The sequence below is a fragment of the Lolium rigidum genome, chromosome 3, assembly GCF_022539505.1.
Source record: "Lolium rigidum isolate FL_2022 chromosome 3, APGP_CSIRO_Lrig_0.1, whole genome shotgun sequence".
Taxonomy (NCBI): domain Eukaryota; kingdom Viridiplantae; phylum Streptophyta; class Magnoliopsida; order Poales; family Poaceae; genus Lolium; species Lolium rigidum.
In genome coordinates, this window is record NC_061510.1 from 87,555,505 (window position 1) to 87,567,146 (window position 11,642).

Consider the following 11,642-nt stretch of genomic DNA (forward strand, 5'->3'; position numbering starts at 1 on the left):
AATATCAGGGGTGAAGCAGAAAGAAATCTCGCGGGTTTGAAGTTTATAGTCGCATGGAAAAATAATCTCAACAAATTGGAAAGAGATAAATCTGAAAAAAGAAATTCTTAGCGACGGTTCGTGGTACGAGCACAGACCGTACCATCCGCCCATACCCGACGTCCTGCCAAAATTCGCAACAGACAAGGTCGATTCGGGTTGTTGGTACGGGTGGGTTTGCACCGTACTGTCTGCCCGTACCGAGTTACCGACATAAGAAAACAAAAAAATCTATTTTTTTACAATCAACGAGCAAAAACGAAAACGAAAGAGAAAACATACCGTAGCTTTAACGACCGTCCGTACGAGCATATATGACCATACCGATCGCCCGTACGGTGGACAAGGTTGAAAACGAAAATTCATCGCAACTTTCTATAGGTTTAACGACCACTGGTACGGACGGGTCCGGTCGTACCATCCGCCTGTACCGAGGTCGCGAAAACTCCAATCAGCCAAGAAAACTGTAAAGACCTCGAAAACGCAAGTGAAAAATCGAAAATCTAGAAACTTCAAGCCTATAAAATTAAAGAAAACTCTTTTACAGTAGTTAGGATTAAAGGGTACCGTATTTCCCGGATCATCATATTTTTCCTCTCCTTGTTCCATAGATGGTGGGTAGCAAATGCTTGCTTGCACCATCACAAAGAATTGGGGGAACTCGTTCACAGTAGCGAAGCTTATCCGGTGGAACAAAGATCGTAGATATGCTACATGGAGTTGCTTCTTTGTCAACGGAATCTCATTCTTTGAGCTGGTCTTCACCTCTTTGTATAATCTGCAAATCAAATTCTTGCAAAAGAAAATTTCACCGGATCATCCTGGGTTTAACATCAGTCGTTTCAAGAATTTCTTTCAAACCCATACGATCAGTGTAGACTCTAACTTTTGAGTCAGTGATATATGATCTAAACTTTTCACAGGAGAACACAACTACAAAGAACTCTTTTTCTATAAATGGATAATTTATTTGTGCATCATTTAGAGTCCGGCTAGCATGATGTATGATATTAATTTCATCACCATCATGTTGGCACAAAGTGGCTCCTACTGATTAATGGCTTACTTCACAAAGCAAATCAAAAGGTTTCTTCCAATTAGGTGGTTGTCTTATAGGAGCCTTAAGTAGAGCTTGCTTAAGAATATTGAAAGCATTAAGATAGTTTTCATTAAACTTAGGCCGAACATCCTTTTGTAAGAGGTTAGTTAGGGGTTTTTCTATCTTAGAAAAATTTCTAATGAATCTTCTGTGAAACCCAGCATGACCAAGGAAACTTATTATACCTTTGATGTCTCGTGGAGGTGGTATTTTCTCTATGGCTTCCACCATTGACTTGTAAACCTCTATGCCTCTTCCCGAGATCTTGTGCCCAAGTACTATTACTTCTTGAACCATAAAGTGACATTTCTCCCAGTTCAAGACTAGATTAATATCTTCACATCTCTGCAATACTTTTGCAAATTACTCAAGCAAAGGTTAAATGAAGTTCCATAGACAGAGAAATCTTCCATGAACACTTCCATTATATGCTCAATATAATCGGCAAATATAGCTTCCATGCATCTTTGAAAAGTAGCAGGAGCCTTGCATAATCCAAAAGGCATTCTTCGGTAAGCATATAATCCAAAAGGACAAGTAAAAGTTGTTTTTAATTGATCTTCCGGATGAAAGGCTATTTGGGAGAACCCAGAATATCCATCAAGATAACAAAAATGTGAATGCTTAGCAAGTCTTTTTAGAGTTTGATCTATAAAAGGCAATGGGTAATGATCTTTTCTAGTTTCCTTATTCAATTTTCTAAAATCGATGCACATCCTATGTCCTACTACAGTTCTGGTTGGGACCATTTCATTATGTTTATTTGGTACTGCAATAAATCCTACTTTCTTAGGAACACAATGAACAGGACTCACGCAACCACTTTCTTTAACATGATAGATGATACATGCATAGAGAAGGCGGATGATTTCCTTTCTTACCACTTCCTTCATTTCAGGCTTGAGTTTCCTCTGAAAATCTGCACCTGGTTGGGCTCCATCTTCCATGAATATTCGATGAGTGGCTATTGAGGGACTGAGAGATCCCTTTCAAGTCATCCAAAGAATACTCAAAGGCCTTACGATGCATTTTAAGTAGCATCATTAACTGTTCTTCCTCCTTTTCTGAAAGGTTAGTACTTACAATAACTAGATATCTATTTGTCTCATCTAAAAACTTATATTTTAAATCTGAAGGAAGATGTTTTAGTTCTGGAGGTGGCAAATCTTCATCTCCCTTTCTTTCAGGTGTTTCATATTTTTCCTTAGTTGAATCATCACTTATAGGGAGAGATTCTAAATATTCCTCAATACAATTTTGATTTGATCCTATAATATTATCTTCATTTCCTAGTAAACTTACCTCTAAGTCATCTTCAGGAGTATTATAAAGTATTGTGGAAAGAGTAGCAAGATCAACTTCCTCCTTGAAGTCTTCTTCTTCAAAAATTGGTTTATGGGTGAACTTCGAGAAATGGAAACTCATCACTTCCTCCCTAAACTTATTAAGAGAGATAGTTTCTTTCCTATAATCAATATTAGCTCCCGCAGTGTTTAGGAAAGTTCTTCCAAAAATGATTGGGCAATGAGAATCAATTGGGAGGAAGTGATGAGTTTCCATCACTAACCTATTGACGAGATGCCGAAGAGCCAGTTGATGTTTTCTGCTGTTTTTGGTTTCAGAAATCCTAGTAAGGAAATATTCTGGGAATTGGACGAAATCAACGCCCAGGGTCCTATTTTTGCACGAAGCTTCTAGAAGTCCGAGGGAGAGACGAAGTGGGGCCACGAGGTGCCGCCACAACAGGGCGGCGCGGCCCAGGTGCTGGCCGCGCGGCCCTGGCGTGTGGGGCCCTCGTGTGCCCCCCTGACCTGCCCTTCCGCCTACTTAAAGCCTTCGTCGCGAAACCCCTAGTACCGAGAGCCACGATACGGAAAACCTTCCAGAGACGCCGCCGCCGCCAATCCCATCTCGGGGGATTCAAGAGATCGCCTCCGGCACCCTGCCGGAGAGGGGAATCATCTCCCGGAGGTCTCTTCATCGCCATGATCGCCTCCGGATCGATGTGTGAGTAGTTCACCCCTGGACTATGGGTCCATAGCAGTAGCTAGATGGTTGTCTTCTCCTCATTGTGCTATCATGTTAGATCTTGTGAGCTGCCTATCATGATCAAGATCATCTATTTGTAATCCTTCATGTTGTGTTTGTTGGGATCCGATGAATACTGAATACTATATCAAGTTGATTATCAATCTATCATATATGTTATTTATGTTCTTGCATGCTCTCCGTTGCTAGTAGAGGCTCGGCCAAGTTGATACTTGTGACTCCAAGAGGGAGTATTTATGCTCGATAGTGGTTTCATGCCTCCATTAAATGCGGACAGTGACGTAAAGTTCTAAGGTTGTGGATGTCTTGTTGCTACTAGGGATAAAACATCGATGCTTTGTCTAAGGATATTTGTGTTGATTACATTACGCACCATACTTAATGCAATTGTCCGTTGTTTACAACTTAATACCGGAGGGGTCCGGATGATAACCTGAAGGTGGACTTTTTAGGCATAGATGCATGTCTGGATAGCGGTCTATGTACTTTGTCGTAATGCCCGATTAAATCTCATAGTACTCATCATGATATATGTATGTGCATTGTTATGCCTTCTTTATTTGTCAATTGCCCAACCGTAATTTGTTCACCCAACATCTGCTATCTTATGGGAGAGACACCACTAGTGATCCGTGGACCCCGGTCCTATTCTTTACATCCGAAATACAATCTGTTGCAATTGTTCTTTACTTGTTCTTTGCAAACAAACAACATCATCCACACTATACATCTAATCCTTTGTTTACGAGCAAGCCGGTGAGATTGACAACCTCGCTCGTTACGTTGGGGCAAAGTTCTGTGATTGTGTTGTGCAGGTTCCACGTTGGCGCCGGAATCCCTAGTGTTGCGCCGCACTACACTCCGCCGCCATCAACCTTCAACGTGCTTCTTGGCTCCTCCTGGTTCGATAAACCTTGGTTTCTTTCTGAGGGAAAACTTGCTGATGTGCACATCACACCTTCCTCTTGGGGTTCCCAACGGACGTGTCAACTACACGCATCAAGCATTTTTTCTGGCGCCGTTGCCGGGGACGTGAATAAAAGTTACAACACAGAGATTTCTATCTCCCACGTCAACTCCACGCCAGCATTTTTTCTGGCGCCGTTGCCGGGGAGATCAAGACACGCTGCAAGGGGAGTCTCCCACTTCCAATCTCTTTACTTTGTTTTTGTCTTACTTTGTTTTACTTTATTTACTACTTTGTTTGCTGCATTATATCAAAATACAAAAAAATTAGTTGCTAGTTTTATTTTATTATCTTGTTTGCATTCTCATTATTAAAAACACAAAAAAATTAGTTGCTAGTTTTACTTTATTTACTGCCTTGCTCTCTATATCGAAAACACAATACTTCATTTACTTTTTGTTTATTTTATCATGTTGCCTCCTAAGTTCACTATGAAAAAAATACCGGTAGAACAAGGGTCTATCATTGGAAGGGATAATATAGAAGAATTTTTCACCCATGTTAGTATGGATGAAGATTTTGAAGATATACAATTATTAAAAGTTGCTCCTACTTATGAAAGTGCTACCTCTGTTTAGTACACATGTTGGAAACTAGATTTGTTAATCTCAATCCCATAATGCAACACATGTTTCTTACACTTTCTGATATGGAGATGGGAGAAAAGAGAGATTTTGTTTTAAAAGTCCTTGGTAGAGAATTTGAAGATATAGTTAAAGAAGCTAGAAAAGTTTTTATTAAGTATAAGAGGCTTGGTTCATTCCCAGATTTTAAAAGAACACTTGAAAAAATGGACATGGATAGAATAAGGTATACTAATAATGTTAATGATGGTGGGGAGATTAAAGTACCGATACCTAGTAAGCTCCTAGGAATGCATGAACTATGCTTGGCTTGTTCCTGAAAAATTATTTGATGAGAACAGTAAGCCTAAAAGTGTACAAAGAGGAGTTACTTACATAGACCAGATACAATGCATTGTTGAGGAAACTCCCAACACCCCTGGTAAGAATGTTGATGCTTCATCTCTTGATGTTACTTGATACACACTTTCTGCGCCTAGCTGAAAGGCGTTAAAGAAAAGCGCTTATGGGAAACAACCTATTATTTTACTTCTGCACTTTGTTTTATATTTGAGTCTTGGAAGTTGTTTACTACTGTAGCAACCTCTCCTTATCTTTATTTTATTGCATTATTGTGCCAAGTAAAGTCTTTGATAGTAAAGTCAATACTAGATTTGGATTACTCGCATGAAACATGATTTCTTCTTGTCACGAATTTCGACCTGCCTCTCTGTAGGTAGCTCAGAAAAATCTGCCAATTTACATGCGTGATCCTCAGATATGTACGCAACTTTTATTCAATTTGGGCATTTTCATTTGAGCAAGTCTGGTGCCTCAATAAAATCTGTCTTTACGGACTGTTCTGTTTTGACAGATTCTGCCTTTTATTTCGCATTGCCTCTTTTGCTATGTTGGATGAATTTCTTTGTTCCATTAATGTCCAGTAGCTTTGTGCAATGTCCAGAAGTGTTAAGAATGATTATGTCACCTCTCGAACATGTGAATTTTTGATTATGCACTAACCCTCTAATGAGTTGTTTCGAGTTTGGTGTGGAGGAAGTTTTCAAGGGTCAAGAGAGGAGGATGATACAATATGATCAAGGAGAGTGAAAGGTCAAAGCTTGGGGATACCCCGTGGTTCATCCCCGCATATTTTAAGAAGACTCAAGCGTCTAAGCTTGGGGATGCCCAAGGCATCCCTTCTTCATCGACAACTTATCAGGTTCCTCTAGTGAAACTATATTTTTATTCCGTCACATCTTATATGCTTTACTTGGAGCGTCTGTTTGCTTTTGTTTTTGTTTTTGTTTTTGTTTTTGTTTGAATAAAATCTGATCCTAGCATTCTTTGTGTGGGAGAGAGACACGCTCTGCTGTTTCGTATGAACACATATGTTCTTAGCTTTATCTTTAATGTTCATTGCGAAAGTTGGACTATTTCATTCATTGTTATATGGTTGGAAACAGAAAATGCCGCATGTGGTAAATGGTTTAATGTCTTGAATAATGTGATACTTGGCAATTTTTGTGCTTATATAGATCATGTTTAAGCTCTTGCATCATGTACCTTGTACTCATTAATGAATAACTACATAGAGCTTGTTAAAATTTGGTTTGCATGATTGATCTCTAGAGTCTAGATATTTTCGGGTTGAGGTGTTTGAACAACAAGGAGACAATGTAAAGTCTTATAATAGTTACAATATGTTCATATGTAAGCTTTGATGCACCTTTTATACTTGAGTTTGCTTCAAACAACCTTGCTATCCTAGCCTTGTATCGAGAGGAATTCTTCTCATGCATCCAAATCCTTGAGCCAACTACTATGCCATTTGTGTCCACCATACCTACCTACCACATGGTATTTCTCCGCCATTCCAAAGTACATTACTTGAGTGCTACCTTTAAATTTTCCATTCTTTACCTTTGCAATATATAGCTCATGGGACAAATAGCCTTAAAAACTATCGTGGTGAAAAATATGTACTTATGTGTCTTATTTCTTAGTAAGTTGCTTGTTGAGCGGTAACCATGTTTCTGGGGACGCCATCAACTTTACCTTTGTTGAATATCATGCGAGTTGCTATGCATGTTCGTCTTGTCTGAAGTAAGGGAGATTTTCATGATCAAATGGTTTGAGTATGCATAATGTTAGAGAAGAACATTGGGCCGCTAACTAAAGCCATGATTCATGGTGGAAGTTTCAGTTGGACAACTAATCCTCAATCTCTTATGAGAATATTAATTGTTGTTGAATGCTTATGCATTAAAGAGGAGTCCATTATCTGTTGTCTATGTTGTCCCGGTATGGATGTCTAAGTTGAGAATAATCAAAAGCGAGAAATCCAATGCGAGCTTTCTCCTTAGACCTTTGTACAGGCGGCATAGAGGTACCCCTTTGTGACACTTGGTTGAAACATATGCCATGCAATGATAATCCGTGTTAATCCAAGCTAATTAGGACAAGGTGCGTGCACTATTAGTATACTATGCATGAGGCTTGCAACTTATGAGATATCTTATACATAACACATATGCTTTATTACTACCGTTGACAAAATTGTTTCTTGTTTTCAAAATGAAAAGCTCTAGCACAAATATAGTAATCAATGCTTCCCTCTGCGAAGGGCCTTGATACGTCTCCGACGTATCGATAATTTCTTATGTTCCATGCCACATTATTGATGATATCTACATATTTTATACACATTATATGTCGTATTTATGCATTTTCCGGCACTAACCTATTAACGAGATGCCGAAGAGCCAGTTGTTGTTTTCTGCTGTTTATGGTTTCAGAAATCCTAGTAAGGAAATATTCTCGGAATTGGACGAAATCAACGCCCAGGGTCCTATTTTTGCACGAAGCTTCCAGAAGACCGAGGGATAGACGAAGTGGGGCCACGAGGTGGCCAGACACCAGGGCGGCGCGGCCCTGGCCCTGGCCGCGCCGGCCTGTGGTGTGGGCCCCTCGTGACGCCCTTTGACCTGCCCTTCCGCCTACTTAAAGCCTTCGTCGCGAAACTCCCAGTACCGAGAGCTAGGATACGGAAAACCTTACGGAGACGCCGCCGCCGCCAATCCCATCTCGGGGGATTCAGGAGATCGCCTCCGGCACCCTGCCGGAGAGGGGAATCATCTCCCGGAGGACTCTTCACCGCCATGGTCGCCTCCGGAGTGATGAGTGAGTAGTTCACCCCTGGACTATGGGTCCATAGCGGTAGCTAGATGGTTGTCTTCTCCTCATGTGCTTCATTGTCGGATCTTGTGAGCTGCCTAACATGATCAAGATCATCTATCTGTAATTCTATATGTTGTGTTTGTCGGGATCCGATGGATAGAGAATACTATGTTATGTTGATTATCAATCTATTACCTATGTGTTGTTTATGGTCTTGCATGCTCTCCGTTATTAGTAGAGGCTGCGGCCAAGTTTTTGCTCTTAACTCCAAGAGGGAGTATTTATGCTCGATAGTGGGTTCATGCCTCCATTAAATGCAGGACGGTGACGAGAAAGTTCTAAGGTTGTGGATGTGCTTGTTGCCACTAGGGATAAAACATTGATGCTATGTCTAAGGATGTAGTTATTGATTACATTACGCACCATACTTAATGCAATTGTCTGTTGTTTACAACTTAATACCTGGAAGGGGTTCGGATGATAACTCGAAGGTGGACTTTTTAGGCATAGATGCATGTCTGGATAGCGGTCTATGTACTTTGTCGTAATGCCCAATTAAATCTCACTATACTCATCATATCATGTATGTGCATGGTCATGCCCTCTCTATTTGTCAATTGCCCGACTGTAATTTGTTCACCCAACATGCTATTTATCTTATGGGAGAGACACCTCTAGTGAACTTGTGGATCCCGGTCCATTCTTTTACATCGAATACAATCTGCTGCAATACTTGTTTTATTGTTTTCTACGCAAACAATCATCATCCACACTATACATCTAATCCTTTGTTACGAGCAAGCCGGTGAGATTGACAACCTCACTGTTTCGTTGGGGCAAAGTACTTTGGTTGTGTTGTGCGGGTTCCACGTTGGCGCCGGAATCTGCGGTGTTGCGCCGCACTACATCCCGCCGCCATCAACCTTCAACGTGCTTCTTGACTCCTACTCGGTTCGATTAAACCTTGGTTTCTTATCGAGAGAAACTTGCTATCGTGCGCATCACACCTTCCTCTTGGGGTTCCCAACGGACGTGTCAACTACACGCATCAAGCAAATTTCTGGCGCCGTTGCCGGGGACCTGAAGAAAAGTTACACCACAAAGATTTCTAACTCCCACGTCAACTGCACGCCAACAAATAAATTTCTGGCGCCGTTGCTTGGGAGATCAAGACACGCTGCAAGGGGAGTCTCCACAATCCAATCTCTTTACTTTGTTTTTGTCTTGCTTTATTTTATTTACTTTCTTGTTTGCTGCATTATATCAAAACACAAAAAAATTAGTTGCTAGTTTTACTTTATTTACTGTCTTGCACTCTATATCAAAAACACACAAAAAAAATAGTTACTTGCATTTATTTTATCTAGTTTGCTTTATTTACTACTGCTAAAATGAGTAATCCTGAAGTTGAGGTTCGTTCATTTAAGCAACAAGGGGGAGAATGTTTAAAAGATGCTTGGTATAGAATTAGTGATGCCCATAATAGGTGCACTAAGAAACACTCCACCACTATCCTACTCAGGAATTTTTATGTTGGTATCTCTAGCTGGAATAGGTATGTTCTTGATTGTCTCGCAAGAGGTAACTTCCTAGGCGCTCCTGCTTTAGAAGCTAGTTGCATTATTGAGATTTTATTTGGAATACCACCTGTTAATGAAGTTCAAATTGAAACCTCTCTTGAAGATGTTATGAAAAAATTGGAAACCATAGAGAAATTTTTCCAAGTGTTGAAACTAAATTGGAAATGTTACTTGATAAAACCGATGAACTTGATAAATCCTTAGGAGGAATTGATGAAAGAATTAGTGTCCTAGGAACTTGTGTTGTCCATGATAATCAAACCAATAGGATTGGCGAACTTGAAAAAGCTATGGGAACTTTGGGTTCAACTTTTTCTTCTCTTAAGTTTAAGGAGAAAGCTTATGTGAGTAAGAGCAAAAGTTTATGTATGTTTCTAAAGTGCCTAAACCAAAAAAATATTATTATAGGCCTAAAATTGACAAAGCCCTTAGTACCACTACAGATGGGGGAGCTTATGATATCAATGTTTCATCTCTTGATAATACTTGATACACACTTTCTGCGCCTAGCTGAAAGGCGTTAAAGAAAAGCGCTTATGGGAGACAACCCATGTTTTTACTACAATACTTTATTTTATATTTGAGTCTTGGAAGTTGTTTACTATTGTAGCAACCTCTCCTTATCTTAGTTTTATGCATTGTTGTGCCAAGTAAAGTCTTTGATAGTAAGGTTCATACTAGATTTGGATTACTGCTAGCGATATGCATTTTTTTTTGTCACGAATTTCGACCTGCCTCTCTGTAGGTAGCTCAGAAAATTAAGCCAATTTACTAGCATGATCCTCGGATATGTACGCAACTTTCATTCAATTTGAGCATTTTCGTTTGAGCAAGTCTGGTGGCCTAATAAAATCCATCTTTACGGACTGTTCGTTTTGACAGATTCTGTCTTTTATTTTGCATTGCCTCTTTTGCTATGTTGGATGAATTTCTTTGATCCATTAATGTCCGAGTAGCTTTATGCAATGTCCAGAAGTGTTAAGAATGATTGTGTCACCTCTGAACATGTGAATTTTTATTATGCACTAACCCTCTAATGAGTTGTTTCGAGTTTGGTGTGGAGGAAGTTTTCAAGGATCAAGAGAGGGAAATGATGCAATATGATCAAGGAGAGTGAAAGCTCTAAGCTTGGGGATGCCCCGGTGGTTCACCCCTGCATATTTTAAGAAGACTCAAGCTGTCTAATCTTGGGGATGCCCAAGGCATCCCCTTCTTCATCGACAACATTATCAGGTTCCTCCCCTGAAACTATATTTTTATTCCATCACATCTTATGTACTTTGCTTGGAGCGTTGGTTTGTTTTTGTTTTTGTTTTTGTTTTTGTTTGAATAAAATGGATCCTAGCATTCATTGTGTGGGAGAGAGACACGCTCCGCTATTGCATATGGACAAATATGTCCTTAGGCTTTACTCATAGTATTCATGTAGTAATTCTAAAATGTCTTGAATAATTTGATACTTGGCAATTGTTGTGCTCATGTTTAAGCTCTTGCATCATATACTTTTCACCTATTAATGAAGAAATACATAGAGCTTGCTAAAATTTGGTTTACATATTTGGTCTCTCTAAAGTCTAGATAATTTCTAGTATTGAGTTTTGAACAACAAGGAAGACGGTGTAGAGTCTTATAATGTTTACAATATGTCTTTTATGTGAGTTTTGCTGCACCGGTTCATCCTTGTGTTTGTTTCAAATAACCTTGCTACCCTAAACCTTGTATCAAGAGGGAATACTTCTCATGCATCCAAAATCCTTGAGCCAACCACTATGCCATTTGTGTCCACCATACCTACCTACTACATGGTATTTCTCCGCCATTCCAAAGTAAATTGCTTGAGTGCTATCTTTAAAATTTCCATCATTCGCCTTTGCAATATATAGCTCATGGGACAAAATAGCCTTAAAAACTATTGTGGTATTGAATATGTACTTATGCACTTTATCTCTTATTAAGTTGCTTGTTGTGCGATAACCATGTTCCTGGGGACGCCATCAACTACTCTTTGTTGAATATCATGTGAGTTGCTATGCATGTCCGTCTTGTCTGAAGTAAGGGAGATTTACCACTCATTTAAATGGTTAGAGCATTGATACGTCTCCAACGTATCTATAATTTCTGATGTTCCATGCTTGTTTTATGACAATACCAACATGTTTTGTTCA